Source organism: Eurypyga helias, unplaced genomic scaffold, assembly GCF_000690775.1.
Source record: "Eurypyga helias isolate BGI_N326 unplaced genomic scaffold, ASM69077v1 scaffold21017, whole genome shotgun sequence".
In the NCBI taxonomy this organism is placed as follows: Eukaryota; Metazoa; Chordata; class Aves; order Eurypygiformes; family Eurypygidae; genus Eurypyga; species Eurypyga helias.
The window spans coordinates 11,932-25,440 of NW_010262597.1; positions in this window are offsets into that span (position 1 = coordinate 11,932).

Here is a 13,509-nt window from a genome sequence, read left to right on the forward strand (position 1 = left end):
GAAGGAGAGAGTTACAGTTATGACTTCAGCAGTGCTACCCTGACTTACATCACCTGAGGAGCCTCTGTGTGCTTTCTACCCTTATCTGCTTGACAACTTGTCCATCTTCATGTGACTCAGCTGTGACTCTTGTCTTCTGCTCATTAGGTGGGCATCATGGTAACTGAGGAGCAACCGTATGCAGTAGGCTATCAAAAAACCCCAGAGCTGCTGAAGGTTAAGAAATAACTGGAAGACATACTTTGGTAATGTGTTAAAAAAAAAAAAACCCAACCAAAAAAAAAACCCCCCAAAAAAACCCCACCAAACTGGAAAGACACTTTAAACTGATTTTTGTGGTGTTTTTTGTAAAGTAATCCTGTGGCAGTAAATTAATAGCACAGCTGGGACATCTAACAGTAATGTGATGGTTCAGTTAGACACTTGAGCAAAAGGAGCAGGGTATGGGTTTGAATTTGAGCAGTTTATCTGGCCAATGGGGATGTGCCAGAATATGACCCACCAGCTGGCTGGAGGCAGCTGGGTGATGGGGGTGGCCTCAGCAAAGAGGCTTGTTGTGAGCCTTAATCCGGAGTGATGTGTGCTGAGGGATTGCAAGTCTGAGAAACACTGATACAAAAGAAATCTGGTTCATCATTCAAATCCTCTTAATCTACTGACTTCTAGATAGTCTAAAGATAAGTCGAAGACAAGGAATGAGCTTTGATAACTCCTAGATCTGGGACTTTCACCTGTGCTGATATCCTCCAGCCCATACCCATGTGTCCTCAAAGAACAGGCTGTCTCCAAGTTCTGCTGGTTTTGGTTGGGATAGAGGTAACTTTCCTCATGGAAGGCAGGATGGAGCTGTGTTTTGGATTTGTGCTAAGATGACTATTGAGTGGTACTTAGTTGCTGACTGGGGTTAAGCAAGGACACAAGTACATTGAAGACTATGCACAGGAGACACCTTCATAACTGCAGGACCTTAGTTAGAAACTCTTCTAAACATGTTTCTAGCCAACTGCTGGTGGTAGTTCAGAGTTTCTATGTCATGGAGGGAAAGTGAGATATCTTCAGAAGTCATCTTAACTAACCTAGGACCAGGATGCATTTCTTACTCTATCCTTTTTATTAGAAGTGTTTCTTATTTCTGCTTTGCACTTGTCTACCTCTAGCTTTCATCTATTTAATCTTTTATTATAGACTATAGATTGAAGGATTCTCTATAGTGAAAGATCCCTGTGGTGAGACACAAACATGTTACAATTTCAACTGCAAAGCAATACCTGAAACATTGTATTTTTACATACAAATCATTCTTTGAGGCAGATTTGTACTCAGGGAATTATGCCCTGTGCATAAGGCATGTCTGGAAACCTCTTTGTCTAATGGCATCCAAACAAAGCACTTCAGAGCTGTAGGCACATCTAGTGCTGAAAAAACCTTTGGAGGAGTGAGGAGGCTGATTGATCACAGCACCTGCAAGAAGCTCAGAAGCCCTTTTCTGCTTCCCTGCTGGTCACTTGCAGACTGGGCAATTTGAAATCACTGTGGTGGTTCTAGTGTGGTGTTTGGGTTTTTTTTGTTTTGTTTTTTAATAAAATTAGTAACTGCTCTGCTTGGTTTCTTTCTATCAGTGACTAGAAACTACATCCATCTGTATAAAGTAAGCTATCACAGTGTGTAGATATCATCCAATTTCAGTGCCTTGTTAAGGAATAAAGACTTCATGAGACAGCAGCTGGATTCTCTGGCACGTGCTCTTCCCCTGCCTCTTCTCCAGGGCTATTACACCAGGGTCTTTCTTGCACACTTCTGTTTGGATGTGCACTTAGTTAGCCTTGGCTTCCCAACTCTCCCCATCCCAGTATTTCCACTGGGTTAACTGCCTTCAACAGTATGGGTGGACATATTTGCCTCTAAGTATAGTCTTGTGATTGAGAATGTATGTGTTTAACTGGGAAAAGAATAACAACCCTGTTGGCTTTATCTCAAAATTAAAGATGATTACAGGCCTAAACATGCTTGTGCAACCTGTGTATAAAAATCATCTTCTGCACACAGCCCACACTCTCTCTCTGTTACAGGCTCTGACTTTCAGATGCTGATGATGCAAAGTTGAAGTGCTCTCCCTGCTCTCCTTAGCAGCCTTGCCAAGAGCGAACCCTGTCAGTAATTCACAGCACTGACAGATCAGGTGCCAAAGCTGTTGGGTTGGACGAGAGGAGGTGTGCAGCTCTCAACTGCAAACTGCATGGCTGCACAGGAGGGCAGGGTTGTAGCTGGGGAGCCGCTGTGTCCCAGCTATGGGAGGGGACCATGCCTTGGGAAAGGGGGTGGTGTAATGTCTCAGTTGTCTTTGCCATGGTAAAGAATTGAATTTGCAGCTGGATGGCAGTTGCAGTATCCTTTGTATGAGTGGAGTGAAAGATGATGGCTTTAAGCCATATTTCTGCTTCTCCCCGGCTCATACCTAGGAAGATAAAAACCTGGCACAGCCTCAGTCCTGCTCCAAATTATTCCCCACTGCCAGCAGAGACATAGTTTCCTGCAGCAGCCCTGCTCTGCTCCTGTGCAGAGTGAGGTGAAAGGGGAAGAAAAACCAGAGCAGCAGATTATGCCAGGAGGAACTCTATTATATTTATAAGGCAGCTGGGTTGGGGGCCAAGGATTGAGATGCTTATGTGGTAATGGAATAAATTCAGTAAACGCAGTTTAGAATGGATAGGAGGATGCAAGCAATTAATTTGTTTTATTATTTTTAATTTCAGCTTTATATTCAAGTATACAACATTTTATATGCACAAATGCAAGAATATGTAGACAAAGTAAAAACAATATATGTGGAATTTTATATTAATCTGAAAGAGGATAAAGGGTTAGTGCTGAAAGAATCACTGGGGAAAGTGTGGTTTGGGGTGGGTGTTTTTAAGCAAAAAGATGTAGGCCATACCTGTCTAGGATCAAGTATTGTGTAAAGAAGGCAGAGAAACATTACAAAAATAAATAAGGCACAGAACTACATTCGAGAAAAGGACAAACCAACCCATAAATTTGGGGCCCAAGGTAAGATAAAGGGTAATGAGGTAGGGAGCTATGAGGAACAAAATACCTCTGTGACCTTAAATAACGCTGCGGATGCCCAAACAGCATGTCTCCTGTGGGGATGAGCTCCCCACTCTTTCATGCCTTCACAATGTCTAGTGAGTAGGGGGCAGACAAACAGAGATAGGATGGAGTTAGTTGGGCACTTGAGAAGCCTCCCTTACAAGTTGTGTTTGCTGCAGTGCCCAGGGACAGACCACACGGGGGGGACTGGGACTAATTTTGGTGTCCAGGCACTTGCCAAAGTCTCCCAAGCGGGTGAGCTCTTGAAGCAGTCCTGCCTGGGCATGAGGAGGGGTCAAGGAAGGGCTGCTGCCAGGCACTCCTGCTCAGTGCATGGGGTTTGCACCAAGGAACAGTGTGATTCCAGAGCTGACATAAGCTTAAGTGTTACTAGTTTTAAACAACAGTTTTGGCTCATTTGCCTTTTTGGCTTGTGTTTCCCAGAACTACACAGGTTTAGTTGACTTTACCAGTTGATGGTTAATGGCATGGGGTATGGGTCAGAAGTGAAACACTGAGGCTATGGGAAAATTTATTTACAGAACAACAATTTTCTGTTCTGTTACTTGATAGCTCATCAGCCATAAGGCAGCAGTTTGGGATCTCTGTAGACCAAGAGCAATGGTCTGTCTGCACCTAAGATGTTTCTGAGGTCTGGTGTGTGGGAGCATTAAACCTAATTATTAATAAATAAATAAAACGATCAAAAACTGAAGGAGCAGTTTAGGGCTGGTGTTATTTTATGCTAATTTGTATATCCATAAATAGCATTAACTAGAATCTCCTGTGACTAATCTTGTGTCCACAGAATACATGCAATCTGTGCAAAATAAATAGAACAGAAAGGAGCTGGTTCATTGTGCTGCCTGCCTGGACCTATGAGTCCTCCCCCAGCTCTCAGCTCTTCCTGTGCTCCTGGAATGCACAAGGATAATACTTTGATTCATGCCTCCTCCCGGTTTTTGCTTTCAGTTCAGCAATTTAGCTTAAACAAGGTAACACAAGGATCTGTTCTTTTTAGACTGTGGTCTTTTAGGAGTTGACTAGTTCTGCTCTTAATTATATTTTTAGATTTTCCTATGAAGCTGCTCATGATGCTTAAAATTTAAAATAATTATCTATGGTTAAATTAAGTGCTAGCAGCACTAAGTATTTAAATTATAGTAGAAAGGCATTTCTTCATGTTTTCTTGGAAAAAGAAATACTTTCTATGAATCCAAACTAATGCACAGCTATACAAATCCCTAGTTTTGCTCTAGGGTTATAGGCTACTTACTTGATATCTACTTTATTATTTCTCCTTGGTTACCTCTTTTATCTGTGTATCCTGCCCAACGGACAGTGATGCTCTTTGCACGTATCCCTGTAGCACTGTCATCTAAACACTGGATGAACCAGCTTGAGAAAGATTTCTGCTTTACTGTCTCCACCAGTCCTATTTTCCCTCTTTGCTGTGTGTGAATGAAGCATTAAACCCTTTAACAGGTCTGGCTATGTAGTGTCTGAAAGAAACTGCACTTCGTAAATCAACCTGTTCCTAAAAGTAGCTGTGTGATTTCTTCTGCACCAACTTTGTCTACAAACACCATACATACCGTCTAGCAGATAAGCATTTTCCTTGGGCAAAATAGCTACTTACAGTTAGTCTAGGGGGAAAAAGTACTGTGTTACTTCACTTTATAAACTGCTCCTGTTCTGCTACAAAATACCCTTAAGATTTATTTTAAATCATGTAATATTTTGCTTAACAGCAGCATTTTCTTTCCAATCAGGGCCAGCCTCGCAGTCCTGAATCCTGCTCCCTGGAACGTGTTGGGCACTCCTTGGCTGGGGAGAGAGCAATTTGCCCATAGCCAGCCTGCACCAAACCCTGGGGAGCAAGGCAACCAAACCAGTGCATCCTGGGGGAAGAGTATTCTTCTATGCTGCAGGCGCTACTGCCAAGACGAACTACCCCAAACCCTGGGCTCCTTCTTTCTGCCATATGAATTACAGTTCACCTGGAGTACACCCAGCAGTAGAAAGCACTTCTGCAGTTGCAGGTGGGGCTTCCCTCCTGGGATTGGCTGTCAGTGTCATTCTGAACCAGAGCTGGTCTAAGGCAGAGCCAAGCAGGTGCCAAGGTGGGCTGGGAGAGTCCCCAGCTGTGTGACTGGGCTGCAAAGGCTCTTTCACTGACAGCAAACCTCTGGCCGCTTGCTGGGCAGAAGGCACTTTGGTTCGTTGTGCTACCATGCCCAGAAATATATATTTATATGTATGAAATCTGACAGCAAACCACTAGTCACCCACTGAAAAGATGGCACTTTGGTTCATTGTAATATCATGCCCGTGTATATATTCAGGAAATCTGAACAAGGGCTTTTTGGTAATATTATCCCATCCTGTGCATAAGTCACTCGTTTCTAATAGCTTACTAGACGTTGCCCTGCGGTGAGTGCTGCTTGCTGTATTCTGCAAGAAGAATGTAAAGCAGGCCAAGCATGCAGGTGCTTCAACCCAGAAAGGGTGTGTGCTCACTCTTGGTCACTCTGACTACAGTCAACTGAATAATACGTGTTACAGCTAATCTGTGACAAATAGTAACCCTGGAGGTCTGAGGCAGGGAAGTTATTGCTACCTGTACATTCACTGACTGCATGTGTTTGCCACAGAGATTGGAGAGACTGTAAAGACTCTTTTTCCAGGTATTCAGACTTGTTGTAAAAGAAACTAAATTTTTTACCAAAAAGCTCAAATAGCATCCCTGAGTGTAGAAAGCAAATGAAACTAGACTATGTGGTGGTTTTTGTGGGTTTTGTTTTTTCTTTTTATTTAAAAAGAAAAAAGTGTGGGGCTGAATCTGCTAGAATTACTTGAATAAGGAATTAACACACCTGCTGTTTCTGTTAGGGAAACCTGCTAATTTTGGTGCTTTGTCATACAAATCCCAATGACGGTAGCATAATGTATGCTATTTGCTCCTGATTTCAGGTTGTAAAATGAAACAGGTCTGATTAGAACAAGCAAATCCCAAGTGTATTCATGAAACCTGTCAAATCTGGTAAACAGCAGGGGTTATAAGGCAAGCCTTCAGCCTCTGATCTGTGTTTGTGTGCATTGTACAAATACATAGATGTCCTCAGCTTGTGAGGAAAATAAGCACTGGGATAATACTGCCTTCCTGGTTTTGACTGTAGTGTGTGCATTGTCATTAGGTGTCGCTTCGCAAAATTAAATCTAGAAGTTCAAACTTGGACTCAATCTTAGTTTCTGTCTTGGTACTCTGAGCAGTAATATCCAGCTGGGTATTTTTGTAGTTGACTTTATTTCCTCTGTTTTAAAGAGCGGAAGTCTCAGACACTAACTTCTCCTGTGAATTGAAGAATAAATAAAATCTGAGTTGAATGAGGGCAAGGATGAAAGTTAATTGAACTGATATGTTTCATTCCACTTTTGGACTTGATGCTAGTATTCTATAGGAAAAATATTTTTGTTTCAAAACTTTCTTCAAAAATATATTAAGTGCCTTTTCAGTAATTTTTAGTTTCTGCAGAAGTTAAAAACCACTGTAATGTCTATATTTAGAAACATTTTGTTTTGAGAAATATCACTCTATGAAAGAGCAGCTGGTCAAAGGATGTTCTTATCCTTCTATTGAGATACCTTCTTTTGTTTGTGGTGGTTGGTTTGGGGGTTTTTTTTAATCACAATTATCTAAGAGCTAGATGTATTTATGTTCCACTTCTATTTGAAAGTTATAGCACATATAATCTCTTCAAAAAAATGGGAAAAGGAAAGAAATCCTATCTTTGTGCCAAAATCCTCTTAGCATGGGTCAAATGGCTTTCTGTGCCTTTCAGGTGCCCAAGTTAGCAATTTTTATTTCTCCAGTTGTCAGAACCAATCTGACAATTCTCAAACTACAATTATGCGTTGCTGGTATGAAAATAACCACTGACAATCTGGTATTAATAAAAAAAGGCAATTTAATACACAAATGAAAACCTGTAGTAGAGTGCAAATTGGGCCGTAATAATGCTCTCCTTAACTTATGTGTTGGTGGATTTGTGGCTCTCATACCAGTGTGTTGATTTGGGTTGGAAGGGACCTTAAAGCCCGTCTAGTTCCACCCCCCCCTGCCACGGGCAGGGACCCCTTCCACTAGACCAGGTTGCTCGAAGCCTCATCCAGCCTGGCCTTGAACACTTCCAGGGATGGGGCATCCACAGCTTCTCTGGGCAACCTGTTCCAGTGCCTCACCACCCTCACAGTGAAGAACTTCTTCCTGATACCCAGTATAAACCTCCCCGCTTTCAATTTAAACCTGTTACCCCTTGTCCTGTCACTACAGGCCCTTGTAAAAAGTCCCCCCCAGCTTCCTTGTAGGCCCCTTCAGGTACTGGAAGGTGCTATAAGGCCTACCTGGAGCCTTCTCTTCTCCAGGCTGAACAAGCCCAATTCTTGTGCTTAACTGGAACAACCTGAGAAGTGATTGATTATTAAAGAAAGATGGTTACAGTCACCCAGGAGAAATCATGGGGGTGTTCACCAATTTCACCAGAGCCAGAATTTGACTGTTAAAACAATTTGGAATAGCAAACAAAAATATAATTAAATAAAGCATTTTTTCACTTATGTAAAATTAGTTTCAAAACACTTCTGTAATTTGGAAAGGCTGGTGTACTAGCCTTTAGGCTTGGTTGCCTGAATTATGGCTAGCTGATGAGAATAACATCTCAACATTCCATGTGTAGCTTTGCACATCTTCTAAGGCCTGAGTGATCTTGACTTCAACAACAAATAATTAGCACCCATTGACTTGAATGGATTAGCAGGACGTGGAGGGGGGGTGGTGGGGAGGAACTTGTAGACAGCAAAACTGGCTACAAACCTTTATTAGAAAAGGTTCTTTAAAATCTCAAACTCTTACTTTACAGCTGAGCAATATTATGACTGAAATATTTACATTACAGAATCATTAAACAGTATTTCATAAAAATGTGCATACAGCAATTCCATATACAGAAAGTAAAAGTTGGGGTTTTTTATAGCTTTCCCTCAGACTTAGCATTGCAAAACAATTTGCTTTTTTATCTCATGGTTCAATACTTATCTATGGATCCATGACTTATGACTACCTAGAAACTAAAACTAATGCTCTTCCTTGCTGAGGTTAATGGAAGGGTTAGGTGCTAGACAACTGCTGACTATTATGGTATTAACTAGCTGCTGGAAATGCCAGTAACCTTATGTTTGTAACTTTATGAAGGAGTTTTTTCTATTGTTGAAAAACCTGTGTTCAGATCCTGATTTTTAGCATGTGTAGGAGAGATGCTGGTTCTTAATTACTCTTCTTATCCACGTATTTCTCAAACAATTTCTCCTTTGTTTTTTCTGCATTCTGTATGACAAAAAGTGTTCACACTGTAAATTAGATGTCAAATTGTCTTGAGCCATGCTGTACAACTACTGAAATACTGGAAGAAAATGGAAGAAGGGGTAACAGTTCCTTAGGGGTCATCACATTTGCTAAACACTGCAGAATAATACATAGTGTAAGTGTCTTTCTATTTGCATTCTTTGTCTTAATTTCTGCTGAGGGTAGATGTTGCAAGATGATGACGATGAGATGGGTCTGCTCAGATCAGGTTGATGGTGAGGATATTACAGCAGTGGCATAAACACTGTGTGGTGTATGGCAATATTAAAGAATCTTTTAAAATCTGCTAGTATCTTATCTGCTGTCTGGTTGCCCTGCTCTTTGTTTTGTGGGTTGGCGGATCTGACTGTGTGCATTGTTTAGGGAAAATTAAAGTGCATTAACAGAAGGTAATGCTTGTAAACTGAAATACTACAATGTTTTGGCTGTACTAATACAGGAGTAAAATGGTCTAAATCCCATGTAATTCAATCCACCTACAAGATTAAAATGTTGAGATTAACCATGTGTAAAAGGAAATGATCAGGAGCTGATGGCAAGTATAAAACAAAGAGAGTGCAGGGGGCACACAAGTAAGAAGGAGAGGGAAATACAGAATGGGGTGAGGGAGGAGTGGAGCCGAGGCAGTGAGCATGTGGGAGCTGCACCCATAAACCTGGAGCCCACAGGAAGACCCAGCTGTAGCCTGAGTGAGTGCACCCTTGGCTGTGGCCATGGCAAATGCAGAAGAGAACATGAAGGTCAAGAGAAGAGACCAGAGGGGTGACATGGGGCAGCATGGAGCTGGGGTAAGGCCTCAGATGAATGGGCAATCCCCTCTATAGCTTAAGGATAATGTTTCTGATCAGAGGGTAAGAATAACTGTGATGTGAAAACATTTAGGGAAAATAGAAATAATAAAAATCGTATTTGTCTACTTCAAAGGGAATCTATTTGGAATATCCAGCACTATACTGAAATGCCAATTATTTGACAAGTGATATGTTTCATATGGGGAAGATAAGAGTTGATGAACTGTTGTCTTTTTCAATAGTAACTTGGCATCTATGAGACTCGTATTCTTAAAAAGCAGTAGATCCAGATAATTTATATCCAAAATTGGCCAAGGAAGTGCCCAAACAATTTTTTTTTTTTTCAAGTCTTAGAAAGTTCCAGAAGAGGAAAGGAAATTTCCTGGTATGCCAGACTTTAGAGATGGTAAATGGCATAACCTGGATAATTATAAAGCTGTCACCTAGACATTAGCTCTGGGCAAAATTGATTTTAAAGCTTGATGTAGAATTTGTTTAATCATGAACACTGAAATAAGAATGCCTATTAATTGTTACCAGAATACGCATACCCTCAAGCTAAACTTAAATCTAAGTGAAGCTAAATCTCCATGAGAAATTTATTTGAAACTGTACAGCATTTCATCTAACACAGGGACCATCTGGAATTGACATTAATCCCAAACAAATGACAAAACACATGCATGACAGCCTTTCCTCCAATGCCATAAAAGACTGAGTTACTGTATGAAGCTATTGTAGATGTGTAGCTAGCACAGGGTGAGGGATCATCAGTGTGTCAGAACTAATTTGTGCTATATAATGCCATTTTTGGTGGGATTGGGTAAATTTCACAAGTAAAAAATAATTATAAAATTTCAAAACAGGCAAGGGCTCCATTTCTTCTTTGTCCCAGCTGTGCTTCAACTCTCCACAGAGAAGGTAGTGGCTGCTGGATGTGGGGCTGCATACCTGAAGGTAGGGCAGGAGTCACCACTTGGACACCCATGTTGTAAACTGCTGGATCACTATGGACCGCCCTTCAACCATGCAGCCAGTAGTGGTATCAAAATAAAATACTACTTTTTTTTTTTTTAATCTTCTACTGTGTTAAAGAAAGTGTCGCCTGTTTTGGGCGTCTTTAGATTACTGCTTTGCAGACTGTAGGAAGTCTGAGCATATCTTAGTTTGATGGAAAGAAGTTACTAACAAAGCTGCTATGGAAAACAACCACTTCCGTTTTTTTGAAAGCTTCCTGTATTTCAGTTTTTCTTTTTTTTTTCCCCTTGTGATGGCATTATTTTGAATCAATATTCTAGAGAATGAGTTTACTGGCAAGAACTTGTGGAAATGTTTAAAAGAAAAAAGTTGTGAAAGATGAACTTTTTCTTTTTAAGTTAAAAATCATCCAAGTGAGGAAAACTAGTTTACCATCACTCATATTAAAACCAATATTTGCAATAATTTGTTTTGGAACAAGGAAAAAATCTTTTACTCTTTGAGGAAATTACTGGTCAAGTCATATTCAGTAATGAATGGATGTGGTTAGCTGTAAACATTTTTCTTTTATATTTTGACACATTCTCAATTACTCACAAAGCTGAATCCTCTTCTGCATTTGTCATCTGTTAGTGGCACTTAACTGTCATCCCAGAGGCTTGGGGTATTTGTTTGCCCTCTTGAGTCAAGCTATGCATGATAATGTAGTAGTGAAATCTTTGCAGGCAAAACAAACCCAATTGTATTAGACAGGTGTTGACTGGGAAGAAATTGTATATTTAAATAGATGAGAGTAGGTAGGATATAAGACTGGTGGGATAAGAATTTAATATTTTAAATAAGGCGGGGGAAGCTTTGCACAGACAAGGATCCACTTTTGTGTTACATATTTAAAATACATCCATAAGAGACACGCCACTCAAAGTCAATGGATGCAATTACAATATTTATATTCCCACCTTGAGGAATCTCAGGAGTCTGGTTTGTTTTTTTTTTTTTCTTCGATGTAACTAAAGGTGACCAGACACATTCAGAAGTCAATATTTTTCAGATATTCTAAGCTCAATATTCACAACCAGAAGCAGCAGAAATCTTACTGCATCTGAAAACCTTGACCAAGCAGTTGTGTAAACGTTACTTAAACTTGTGCTTGGTGTGAGCACAGAGTTGTTCAACTTTTCTACCTTCCATTTATATAAAAATGAGATGTTTTGAGTATTCCTGAAGGAGGTGGTGGCTAGAGAACAGCATGGGGCAGGGAGGAGGGCTAAATGGTGCGAGGTAGCCCAGGGTACTCGCCTGTTGGGATAACAAACTGACAGGCAACCTCAAAATAATACTTTTTCACTTCTATGATGCCTTTAATTCGAAAACCACAAAGCATGCTACAAAGACCATGCCCTTGCTGGGCTGCAGTCACTTCCATCAAGTCCTTTGAGAGGCTTTTCAGCTGCTTGCTCTGTCCTCAGAGCTGCTCTGTCAGTCCTGGTACCTCCCCAGCAAATGTCCTGTGCAAATCAGCGCGCAGTTACCAAAAAGCGAGTTGAAAAACAAATATTGCATAGGTGTGAGCTTCGCATCCACCCAACCACAATAGTCCAGGGTTATGGATGCTGTTTATATATATTTTTTTAAAAGGACTATTTTGAGAACTTTCTGAGTTTTTTTTGGGGGGGTGAGGGGAAGAGGCTTCTTGTTGCAGAAGTTTTAATCAGTCCCTAATCTCACTATAGTGCTTTTCCTTTTTTTTTTTTTTTTTTTTTCCCCTTTTCCCCTTGGTGATGTTTTTTTTCTGAAGACTGTAGCGGGACACAACAAAAGCATTTGCTTCTCTGGCCTTTTGAGATGAATTCTATTTAAATCCAGTTCATCCAATATCTGAGCGACTGTTAGCTTGTGCGCAGCATCCCTTTAACCAGTTCTTCGCTGTCCTGACTTCATGATTCAGCATCACTGTGGATACATGGAAAAGAAAACAACCACGCCAGTGTCATGCTGTTGGGTTAGTTGTCTTGGCAGGAAATAATGTACAAGAGTGTCTCTGGAGTCCGTGAGAAGGTGTTAGCAGAAAACAAACGTGTCAGCTACGCAATGCAGGAAGTGACCCCATCTGTGGTGCAAGATGCTGGCAGCAAGCGATGGTCTGATTTTCTGCTGGTTAGTGTCTGCCCAGCACACCCTTTCTCCTGCTCACCAGTAAGGACTTTCTCAGCAATTGAATTTCCCTCTTTCCACTGCTGAGGATAATTTTTTACAGGTGGAAATCTTGCATTAATTCTGGCCTTGTAACAGCTGAATTTTCTTTGTCCTGCTGGTTTCTGCCTAGCTAGCTTGCTCTCTAGCACTATCTTAATAATGTTTGGTTTATGCCAACATTAAAAATTAAACATTTTTTTATCAGCTGGTTAGATTTCAGTCAGTGTTAAGTGTTAAACCCTTGTTCAAAAATAAACCAGCTCTCAGAAGGGCCACTCATCTTAATATTTTGCATGGTTTCTGAAGTATCTTGCCAAACTAAGGCATAGCCTGGGAAAGGCGTATTTCTTTCTGTACCAACTTTTTCCCCACCCAAAGCATCTCTCCATAAGAAAGAGTCACCTTTTTTTGGACAGAAAGACTAACAGTGTCCAGCAGTGCCCAAGGAAAACAAAACCCACCCTGTAGGTGTGATAAAGCACAGGGGAGAAGCTTCATCATACTCGGCAGCATACAAAGACCTGAGCTGTGAAGGGGACAGGCTGTGTTTAACCAGCAGAGTAAAGGTCCCTGGAGGAGTGATTGGTCTTGCCCCTGCTTGTGCAGCACAGAAGCATCAGCCCCTGCCTGCCTGCTCCTGCATGCATGGGGTGGGAACCCCCACGAGGCTGGGGAGATTTCACGGCTTTCTGCTCAGGCACAATCAGGATTTTAGCACTAGGTTTCAAAGGCAAGGTGTTTTATTTTAAATACATATATATTTTTAAAATGTATGTACACATATATATTTTTAACTTGGCTTACACACAAGGCAGTTGTCCTCCACCCACAGAGGAGCCCAGGCTGTCGTACCGTGCCTCTTGAGCACAAAGCTGCAGCTTTGATGCTCATGAGTACAGTTTTTTTGCCATAATAATAGCTTTGTTTCATTTTACTTCATAGTCTTTCACTTTTCTAGCTCCAAAGAGCTGCTGTGAACATCTATTTATCTGTACATGGCTCTCTTGATGATATTATTTATTCAGCTAAGAG